This window comes from Marmota flaviventris, chromosome 6, assembly GCF_047511675.1.
Source record: "Marmota flaviventris isolate mMarFla1 chromosome 6, mMarFla1.hap1, whole genome shotgun sequence".
Taxonomy (NCBI): domain Eukaryota; kingdom Metazoa; phylum Chordata; class Mammalia; order Rodentia; family Sciuridae; genus Marmota; species Marmota flaviventris.
Window position 1 is genome coordinate 69,037,108 of NC_092503.1, and position 12,264 is coordinate 69,049,371.

At 33.3% G+C, this 12,264-nt stretch overlaps 1 pseudogene; it reads right to left on the minus strand.

The window, feature by feature from the left end:
• Positions 1–9,868: 9,868 nt before the first annotated feature.
• Positions 9,869–10,091, minus strand: LOC114086886 (cytochrome c oxidase subunit 6C-like; annotated as a pseudogene).
• Positions 10,092–12,264: the final 2,173 nt, after the last annotated feature.

Below are 12,264 nucleotides of genomic sequence, written 5' to 3' on the forward strand. Positions count from 1 at the left end.
CCAGCCTGAGGAATTCAGGTATATATTAAAAGAAAATGGAGTCATTATATTGAAGAGATACCCACATGCCCATGTTAATTGCAACAATATTCACAATAGCCAAGAAAATGTACATCAGTGGATGAATGGGTAAAATCATGTGGCCTATATACATAACAAAATATGATGCAGTCACAAAAAGAATAAAGTTCTATCATTTGTGGTTGCTTGCTGTATATTTATACTACCTTGTCTTTCTATTTTACAGGCAATTATACCTGGGTATTTTTAAAATTCACATTGATAATATGTGTCTTTTCATTGGTTTATTGATACATTCACATTTTGAGTAATTATGGATTATTTTGAGTAATAGCTAATATATTTACAACTACTTTCTTTTTATAAGTTTTTTTAATACTTTAATTTTATTTAATTATTTTTATGTGGTGTTGAGGATTAAACCCAAGTCCTTGACATGCTAGATGAGCACTAATGATGAGCCACAACCCAAACCCTATCCGTAACTACTTTCTACTTGATAAAATTATTCTTTTCTCCTTTTCACTTCTCCTTTTTCTTTTTTCTCTACTTTTTTCTTTACATTTCATATTATTCCATTGTTTCCTCACATTTAGCCTATACATTATATATTTATTTTATTACGTATTTATTTTTGCCTTAGAAATTTTTGTTGTTGTTGTGTTGTTGAATTCAGGGGCACTTAACCACTGAGCCACATCCCCAACAATTTTTATATTTTTTATTTAGAGACAGAGTCTCGCTGAGTTACTTAGGGCCTTGCTCAGTTTCTGAGGCTGTCTGTGAACCCATGATCCTCCTGCCTCAGCCAACTGAGCCACTAGGATTATAGGCATGACTTAGCATTAAAAATAAACCTTACAGCTAATTTAAGTCCATCTTAAAATAGCATAAGACCTCTTCTCAGATAGTGCAAGTACATTATAGTAGAAAATACCAATTTCTCCTACACTCAATTGCTTATAAAATTATCATTTATTTCTCTTACACACATAATACAAACACTCAATACATTTTTGCAATTATAGTTTAAACAAATATGGTTACTTTTTAGATCAAGTAAGAAGAAAAGGTTTTAAAAATCTACTTTTCCTTAGTCTTTCTGTAATGCATATCTAAGATTCTGACCCACATCAATTTTCTTTTCCCTAAAGTATTCTTTATAACATGCCTTGGGGGAAGATCTGCTGGTGATGAATTTCCTCAGGTTTTGTTTATCTGAGGAAGACTTATTTCTCCTTCCTCTTGAAAGAAACTTTCTTGAATACAGAGTTCTAAGTTGGCAACTTTTTTTCCTTTTATCTCATTAAGACTTGCTTGCTAGTCTCTTCTTACTTGAATGGTTTCAGCTGCTTTAATTCTGATCCATGCTTTTTCATAGATAAGATGTTTCTTTCCTCTGTCCAGATGAAGATTTTCTTTTTTTTGCGTTTTTGCCATTGGAATATAATATGCCTAGGTAGAGAATGTTTGTTATTTATCCTAATTGGAATTATCTGAACTTCCTGAATCTGTAGTGTCTATCACTGATATTGGGAAAATTTTAGTCATTATTTCAAATATTTCTACTGCTCTCTTCTCTCACCTTTTTTGGTATTCAATACATACAGGTGATGTCTTTTATAAGTGTCCAACTATTCTAGAATATTCTTTTTTGGTTTTTGCTCTTTTTTCTTTGCATTCAGTTTGAGGATTTACTTGTTCCTTATCTTTTTTGGTATTCTGATGTTTCCATAAAATCATGGTTTGCTATTTGCTACATTTTCTTTAGAATGCATTTCCTTTTGGTTATCTATTAATTCCCAACTCTGCTTATATTATCAATGTATAATAAGATATATTTCTTCAGTTGGAGCCACCAAAATATTAATTATAATCATTTTGAATTTTTGACTTGATAATTTTTATATCTGTTTTATATATGAGTCTGTGATACTTGCTTTGTCTCTTTGGATAGTATTTTTAATTTTCTGTAATCATGCTTGCAATTCTTTTTTGAAAGCTCAATATGATTGAATAAGAATTAGATAAATTAGCCTTTAGTATGAGGTTTCTGTTTTTCTTGATAGAAGCTGGGCAGTGTTCAATGTTTATTATAGCTTTAGGTGCTAGAAGCATCTGTTGCCCCAATTATCTTGTTTTCTTTTTTTTTCTTCTCCTGTTGTCTTTAGGCTTCCCTAGGAACTCCTCTTTAAATGTACACTGTTTGAAGTTATTTCCAATATAATCCATGGTTAACAGTTTGGAACTCTGTTTATTTGGAGGTAAGGCAAAGGAGAAGGAAAGCATTCTGTGACTTTGTTTATATCTTAGTCTTTTTAGCAAAACTGGGTTTCTAGTCTGTGATCTTCACAAGGGTTTCTTAATCACTCTACTACCACTTTGTTTAGGTGAATCAGGAAAGTTGGAGTAAGCTGGAGAAGGAATAAAATACCTTTTACCCCAGGTAGAATGAGGCTCTGGCAAAATCTTTTGTTTTAGAGAATTTTTTTTTTTTTTTTTTTTTTTTTTTAAGGAAAACATTCACATTGGTCAGTATGCTACCAGATCCAAGAGTAGAAATTTTTCTTGTTTCCTTACCATGAGACTCTGGGGGTATTTCTGTAGATTACACAGTTTCTCTATAGACTGTTACCACAGTAGTTTCTCACTTTCAAACTAATTCATATTCAAACTCCAGCAATTACTCAAAATTATCATCTAAGTATTTTAATCAATTTATGTTTTGGGTTGCAGGTAAGCAGATATTGACTATTATATATCTGCCTCTCCATGTTTTGGGTGAGGTATGATTAGCTTTGCCATCTCTATATTAGTCCTTTAAATCCAAGAAATGTATTGACGCTTTAGTTTTTTTTTTTTTTCAGATTTTCTCTTGCTATGATAATAACAGTGATGGCTTTTAAATTCCATACATTAGAACTAAAACAGGAACGCTCTTGCTTCACTTTTTAACTGATTATTTTTTCTTTTGTGTATACTATTTTAAAAGAAATCCACAATATTGCCACCATATGGGTTCAGGGCCAAATATTTGTTGATGAAATAAACTAAATTAAATTATCATTGATTTTTTTTTTTTTTTTTGATGAGTGATGGACATGGAATGAAAGATTAGTTTAACTTATGTGAACTTTTTTGAAAAAAGAAAAGAGTTTTTAATTAAAAACAAATGCTCAGTGCTGGGCACAACAGTGCATATTTGTAGTTCTAACTATTCAAGAAGCTGAGACAATAGGATTACTTGAGCCTAAGAGCTCAAGTCTTACCTGGCAAATTTAGCAAGACCTTGTCTAGAAAGAATAAAAAATGTTCAGAACTTGATTCATTCTAAAGGCCATGAAAAATATTGATTCAAATAAATCAATTAGAATGTATAAATATATTGCTAAATATGCCTTGATATATTTGTTGTGTAGCATGATATTACCAGGAAGCTGAATGAGTATTTCATTTCTTTGTCAGAATTTGTTAATTTTTTGCTTCCTGGGGTCTAACAGGATTTGTTTATACCTTTATTAAAGCAACAAATTTATCTATTGCAATTATTTGTTTGTGTCTTTCTCCCCTCTGAGAATGAGTTCTTTGAAGGCATGGATCATATGTCCTATTTGTTTCTTTATTTCCAGCACTTAGCATATTTCCCAAGCTCATGTATGTACTCAAGAAATGTCTCTTCAATGAAATTAAATGCATTCTGCTGTCATGTATAACTAATTAGAACCAACAATAAAAAAAAAGAAATGTCTCTTAATAGACTGAAGAAATAATTAATGACTGAAAAATATTTTGCATATTATCATACTGTAAGCATGATTATTTTGGGAATTTAAGGCAAAATTCCCATATATTTGTACTGTATTATTTTGTTTAACATGAAAGTTGTCTAGTGAACTCTATATGATTCCAACTGTTTCTCAATCTCATTATGCCAGCTATATTCAAGGCATCAAAATGGCATGCAATTTAGAAAAAGGAATCTGTATTCTCAAATATCTGATTGAATTTATGAATGTTAAGAACATTTATCTTTTGGTGTTACTATTATTGTGACACTTTGAAACAAACATTTTTTTTCAGTGTGTAACTGTCATTTAAATCTGTCCATGGTTTCTGAGTGGGAAAGTACAATAATGTTATTGCAGTATTTTATAATCTTATTGAAAAAAAATTCTTTGATGCGACGCCAATAAAAATACCATGGAGGGCATGATGCTGTCAGACAGGGGACTGAGACTAATAAGAAAGAGAATAAAAGGTCTAGAGGACTCCATTTATTTTATTTTTTGCTACAGATAATGCATAAGGAACCTGGACACTGTTCATAAAGAAAAGATTTACCTTTTAGTGATAGACTATTTTAAAATTTTATAAGTTAATTGATAAAAGGTATAATGATAATTTACAAATAAATTATTGACAAATAATTGTCATAAAGACAGCAATTTTCAAATTCATATATATTTAAGTATTAATTTTTTGTTGATATTAGTACAAGGGATTGAACCCAACTTCACCAATGAGCCATACCCTGATCCTTTCTTATTTTTATTTTGAGACAAGGTCTCACTAAGTTACCTAGGGCCTCACTAAGCTGCGGAGGCTGGGTTTGAACTCGTGGTCCTCCTGGCTCAGCCTTCTGTGCCAGTGGGATTATAGGCATGTGGCACTGCACTCAGTTTAATTTAAATTTTTAAAACTTATTTTTAAATGATATATAAAAATTGTACTTGTATGGTGTACCTTTGAATATTTTGACACATGTATACATCGTATAATATTAAAATCAGGTTAAATATATCTATCACTTCAAAGATTTACTTTACATTATGTTAAAAACTTTTAAAATCCTTCCTTCTAGGTTTTTAAATTCACAGTATATTATTTTTATCTAAAGTCATTCTATTTTGCAGTGTCACACCAGAACTTCTTGCTCCTATCTAACTGTGACATAATAACTATTGATATACATTTTCCCATCCTTCCTTTTGCACCCCCCACTATCCTCATCTTCGGGTACTTCCATTCACCTCTCAAATTCTGTGAGTTCATGCAGTACTTGTCTTTCTATGTCTGGCTTATTTCTTTCAATTTAATGATTTCCAGTTCCACCCATATTTGTAAATGACAGGATTTCATGCCTTTTCTGTTTGAGTGGCATTCCATTGTGTTATGTACCCCACTTTTTTTTTTCAGCCATTGACCAGTTAATGGGCACTTTGGTTGTCTCCATTTCTAGGTTATTTTTGAAAAGCACTGTTATTATATACTTGGGATGTAAATATTTTCTCTGTGTAAGATTTTTAATTTTATATATATGTTAATATGTACATTTGTGTACAATAAATTTAATTAGGAAATTAGATTACCAAAGTTTGGCATGTCTTGCCTTTTCAAAGGTTTGCACAACTTTATCACCTCCTTCTGCTAGATACATGACAAATGGTTGAATTTCTATTAATCATGGTTTAAAAAGGAAACTTTTGATGTTTTCTTGATAACATAATAGGAAAGATTTCTATTCAAATTATAATGAGATAGATATAAACCCAAGATACCAGAACTTCTGTGCTACGTGCTATATGTCACATATTTATCTGCTTTAATAAGGCACACTCTCATTTAAGTTCTAGCTTCATGAAAATGTTATCTCTTGCATGTTCTCTAACACAGGACAGACAAGGGGAAAAAACTATTGGATATAAATAAATTATTTGGAAAACACAAACCAGATGATCTTGTCCATACACCATTTTTTATAATGTGAATTATACCAACAAATGGCTTTGCCATCAACCAAAATTAAATTTTCACTTGCAATTAAGAGTCTTAACTACATAAACATGGGTTTCTTTCATTCTGAACTTTGGAAAATTGCATGATAACTAATTAAATTAATTTATTATTTTTATTTGTTCTTTTTTTGTTATACATGATAGTAGAATCTATTTTGATGCATTTAAACAAGCATGGAATAGATCTTATTTTAATTAAGATCCCAGTCTTATGGATGTACATGATATTGAGATTCACTGTGGGGTACATAGAAAAACTATGTCAGATTCATTCCACTGTCTTTCTTATTCCTATATCACCTCTGAATCTTATGCAGGAAATTCCTTAGTGAATACAATATCATACAAATGGGAGTGTAACACATGATCAAAATTTGAGAGATTTAAAGCAACAAGTATTTATTCTCCCATTGTTATATAATCTAACCATTTTGAAATATTGTACACAGTGCAATGCTCTCTCTGAAGCTGTGGAAGATCCTTTCTTGCCTCTTCTGGAGTTTGGCATTCCTTGATGTTCCCTGGTTTCTAAATGCATCATTACATGTATTCCCAATTTTTGTGTCTAAAGTTTCCTTTTATTTTAAGAACATCATTCATATTTGAGATATGTCCTACTCTAATCCAGAAAGATATTGTCTTAACTTGATCAAATCTGCAAAGGCCCTATGTTCACGTGTTACATTCCCATGTTCCTGGTGGACAGCAGTTTTGTAGTAATAGTAATTCAAACCAAAACAAAGAGTTAAATAAAATCAGTATTTAATGGCATCAGGATAAGATGGGTTGGTAGCTTTATACAAAGTTTTATAACTCAGGATTGTGTGTGAAAAGGACCAAGAAAGTTCAGTGTTTGTGATTTCACAATCATTGAAACAATCTGGTTGACTTTGCTCAAGAATCCAAATGCTTAATAATCTTGGCTATAGCTTTTCTTCTTGGACATCAATGCCAAGCTTTATTTCTCCTTTCCCAAGCTTCCAGGGCTCTCCGTTGTCCTACTTGTTGAGCTGATGCCTTTGTTATATATGTTAATAAAGTCCATCAGGTTTCTTACAGCTTTTGCTTGCTAAAGTAATACCTATCTCTTTTCCATCTCTGCTTGGATCTATTATGATTTTATTTCAAAACTTTAATGTCCTGGACAATTGCATTTCTACGAATATGATGAGTGTCAGTGGAGATATTGTCAGTGGAGATATAGTTATTTCATGTACTGATCATGATAATAAATGTAAAAATAACAAACTATAATACCAGTTTATTGAAAAATATGGCTACAGGATACAATGCTTGCAAAAGAATAGGTGTTTCACATGAATTATAGCATATGAGCTCAAGATAATCTAATTGGTATTATTTGCCTATTTTATGTTACTATTCATGAGATTTATTGGAGATGTCATATTCATATTATCAAATTCTATCAAATAAATTCACAAAAAATTACTTTTGGTGCTGGGGAAAGAATCCAGGGTCTCAAGCATGCAAACCACATACTTACTCTGCCACTAAGCTACATCCATAGTCCAGAAATAATTATTTTTTTTTTCCTTTTGGTGTTTTACGGATTGAATAGGGCCTTGGGCATTTTAGGCAGGTATTCTACCTCTCAGGTACATCCTTATCTTCTAATTCCCCATTTTGTATACAAAGAAACCCAAACTGGTAATTGATTTGCTCAAGATTATTTGATTAATAAAGATTTGTCTGTATTATTCCATAGATCTTTTACCTTTACATAAATGCCCAAATAAACTCATGACTAGTAGTACATAGTAAAGGGTGATCACTGAGCTTCTTTTTTCTCTAAATCTTCCTTTCCATCTTCCTTTCTTTTTCCCTTCATCGTCTTCTCTCTGTGTTTCCCTTTATTTTAAAACAACATAACATCTTAAAATGAGTATACATGTTTACTTCCAAATTAGTAGCTTATTTGACCAACATTTTTATCAGAGAGCACTTCAAGAACAAATGTTCTTTGAACCACACTCTGGAAAACACTTTTCTATAAGCTTTCAATGAGTATCTCCCGTATTTTCAAATTTTCTAACATTTTCATAACATTCACAGGCAATATTTTTATTACTAAAATGTTTACTTTGATTATCTTTAGAAGTTTATTGCACATTCAACTCCAGGGACTAAACCTGTGCTTAGAATGGGAGTGATAAGAACTGAATTTTGTTAAACACTGATCTGTTCTAATAGTCTTATTGTTAATATAATGAAAAATGAAGCCATAAAATAGGTCCTTCTAATAAGTATGTTTTCTACAAAGGTTAGCATCGTAAAAAATTAATGTGTTTATATCCAATAACCAACTGTGTAAATTAGTTTGCTGAACAGGCTAATTCAAGAAGAGAACACTGAGTAGAACAGTCATCATTGGGAAGCATTAGTATAGGTGTTGCCATTGGGAAGATTAGTGCAGAATGTTGGCATTTATATGCATTGGTTTTGGGAAAGGCTTAGTGTTATGGTTTGCGTATGAGATTCCCACCCCCACAGCCCCTGTGTTAATGCAGGAATATGCAGAGGCAAAATAACTGCACTGTGAAAGTTGTAACCTAGTCCTAGTTTGAATGTACCAGGTGGTAACTGTAGGCAGGTGGCATGTGATGGAGGAGTGGGTCATGAGGGGCATGCCTTGGAAGGGTACATCTTTCCTGTGATCCCTTTCATCTCCTTCAGCTTTCAGGCTGCCATAGGGTGAGCAGTGTTCCTCTACTACGCCTTTCCACCATGATGTCTACCTTCAAAGCAATGATGTCATCTGACCATGGACTAAACTAAATTAAACTTTTCCTCCTCTAAGTGGTTGTTGTCAGGTATTTTGGTCACAGCAGCTTAAAGCTGACTCACACAATTAGCCTGCTCAAGGGGAACGCATAAATTAGAATTGGGATACTATTTGCGTTGGAGAGTATATTAGTTTCCCAGGGCTGCTGTAACAAATTACAACAAATTCACAGGCTTTAAAAAAAGTAGAAATATGTCTTCTTGTTATTCTGGAGTCCAGGAGTCTGAAATTGGCAGGTTCTGGTTCTGCTTTTGGCAGTATCATGTTCTGAAGGTTCTAATGGAGAATACTTTCTTGCCTCTTTGAGCTTCTGTTCACTCCTGGAGTTTCTTGGCTTCTGTGACTTCATAACCTCTCTCTCTCTCTGCTTCCATCTTTGCACAGGCTTCTTCTTTAACTCTCTGTGTGCTTCTCTGAGTCTCTTATAAAAATGCTTGCCAACAGATTTTGGGACCGCCAGTTAATTGAAGATGACTTCATCTCCATATATTTAACATAGTTATTATATCTGCAAAGACATGTTTTCCAAATTAGGGCATATCTACAGGGTTCAGAGATTAGGACATTTCTTTTGGGGTGTTGCCATTCAACGCACTATTGAAGGAGAATGTAACAACATATTTCTTTTAATTCCATTTTTTTCCTTAAATCTGACATTGTCACTATATTCATTACATTTTCATGCAAAATGGAACAATGATGGATTGAACTAATTACTCAAAAAAGACTTAATAAGAACAAAATACTTTAAGCTTTGAATTGCATGGGGAAGAGTGGTAAAAATCTGAATAACAGCGGGATTCTTCGTTAAGAAAGATGAAGTTAAAGTTTGAGGTTGGATAGATGATTCCTAATTTTACTTTTTCTCTCTCTCTTTGTCACACTCCTTTGGCAGAGAAGAGGCCAAAGTGAAGCTGGTGGTATTGTTCTAAACAACACTATGCAGAGGTCCACATGGTGAAGAACTGAGGATTCCAGGAAAAAAACAGTGAAGAACTAAGACCTGTCAAAAGTAACATGAGATTCACTTCCAAATCAAGTAAAAAGGTTAGATGACTAGTGCATTTACCCATTTTTTCCTTTCTTTCTTTCTTTCTTTCTTTCTTTCTTTCTTTCTTTCTTTCTTTCTGTCTTTATATAGTATTTGTTAATTGTGCATTTACCAAGGAAAACTTTTTCTTAGCCCACATATTCATGTTTTATAGTTCAGGAGTACAAACTTCTAAGGACCTCAATCCAAAGAAATTCTTCATATTCCAAAATCACTCTGTATCTGAAAGATTCCAGCCCTCCTCATCTCCTCAAAATCTTCCATGGAATCCTAATTTCTGTAGATATCTGCATATGCTTTTTTTGTTGGTTCAGCCACACCAAACTTACAACCCCCAGGGCAACCGTGAATGCTTCAACAATATAAAATGCTTGGCCAGAAGACCCAGCATCTGAGGTTTCACCAAAGCACCTGACGCCATAGCAGTTACTGTTCTCCACACCAGCCTCCTTCCCTATAGATAGAGAAATGGATTTTTTTTTCGCAGCATACCGCATTTACTCATTTTTTATTGCTGCATCGAAATACCAGAGGCTGGAGACTCTCTAAAGAACTTTATTTAGTTCTATGTTAGGGTTAAAAATCCAAGATAAATCAGCTCCATAGATTCGGCCTTGGGTGAAGGTTTAATTGTGTATGGCCTCACTGAATGGTGACGTGTGGTAGGGAGATTTCACCTGGAGAGACAGGAAGCCAGAAACCAAGAAGGAGCCAGGTTTGTTCTTTATCATACCTGGCTTTCACGAGAACCAACTCAGGGTCCCATGAGAACAGAGTCCCTTTGACATAAGCCCCTCAAGAACCAAATAATAATCCACTAGTCTCTATCTCTTAAGAATTCTATAGCCTCTTATCACTGCTACAAATGGGACCAAGTTTCCAACATATGACTACTTGAGGAACACCATGTCTGGACTGTAGGAACTAAAGCCCTGATGAACAGATCATTTCACATGGGACAGAAACACCCCGCTAACCCATTCTTGGATTCCTGAACCTCAAAAAACATTTCAGATAATAAATGTTACTTTAAGCTATTGAATTTTAAGTTGATTTATTATAAAAAAATAAACTAGTACAGTTTACATATTAATGATAAAGGCAGTTTTGAATGAATAATAAATACAAATATAACAAGATCCCTATGATGATGACATAAATACTGGGTTCTAAATGAGTGGCATGCGAAATAAGTTCAGAGCAGAGAAATGATGTTCAGTTACATTGGTAGGGAAGGATTTGCAGAGAGGAAAGAATTGAACTAGGAAGGATTTGCATAGATCTTCTAGAATGTGTGCATAAATCAATACGCAGTAGATAGATGTGAATTTTATATATGCCCTGTGGAAACCAGTCTCATTACTTTATTGTTGAGGCACAGTAATCTATGTAATCTTTCATAAATTCCCTCAGGTAATTAGTTTCCTGGAATATTGCTGGGTGGCATATTTAACTCTTACTACTTTGCAGCCCTCTTTGAAATATGTGAATTTATTGGATGTACAGTTTTGCTGGAAAGTTATGCTAAGAAGTTTAATTCACAGAAAATACATAATATGTACAATTCAATATGATATGTGTAGACTGCAAATAGATTTTGAGAACTCCACAGGGACTAGAGTCATCAGCACTTATTCACTTATCTTAGGGGACTTACTGCTTTGTTCCTCTTCCTGAATGGTGGCTACTAATTTTAGGACCCAGTATTCTTGATCTTTCAGGATTGTTAATGCCTATGTAGAATGTTGGAATAGGTTGAAATTCACCATTCAGCTTTTCTTGATGGAATTTCCGCAAACTGAGATGATGCTGATTCTGTCTTTCAAATATCATCTGCCTGTGGCCTCTTCCCAGCCTGGAAAAACCTGCTCAACTCTCATGCTAGCCTGTCTAACATGCTTATAACCAAGCCATGAGAATCCTGTGAGTTGGAAATCATTAGGAATTTACATCCTTCTTTAGTGGTTCAGAAAGAAAACTGGGTGGTGGCAGGTGAAACATAGAATATAACTCCTCTAATTGGAAACAGCCATCTTGTTTTTGAATATTTATTCTAAATATTGGTCTCTGCTTCATCTATATTGACTCATGTCTGTTCATCTCCCAGTGCTGATCTCTCAGACTTATAGTAAAATATTGTAGCGTTATATTTGGGTTTATAGATAAAACCCATATTGCTTTCAAAACCTAGGATATAAGGAATTTATAGGAATTATATTATGTACAGTGGGTTTCCTTACACTATAGAGTAGTTGAGGTGTGCATTTCCAAGTAAGATGAATGATATAATTAATAGGAGTACATGATGTAGACATCTGAGCAAATGCTATAAAAATGTAAGTGATCTATTTTTTTTATAAACTTTATAAGGGAGAAAATTAAAAATTTTTTTAGTTGTACATGGATACAATACCTTTGTTTTATTTATTTACTCTTATGTGGTGCTGAGGATCAAACCCAGGGCCTTACATGTGCTAGGCGAGTGCTCTCCTTCAGAGCCACTACCCCAGGCCCCTAAAAGGATTTTTAAAAACATTGAATTCTTCAGTTTCGATAATGAAAGTGTAGAAAACGCATAAACATGCCAGTCTATC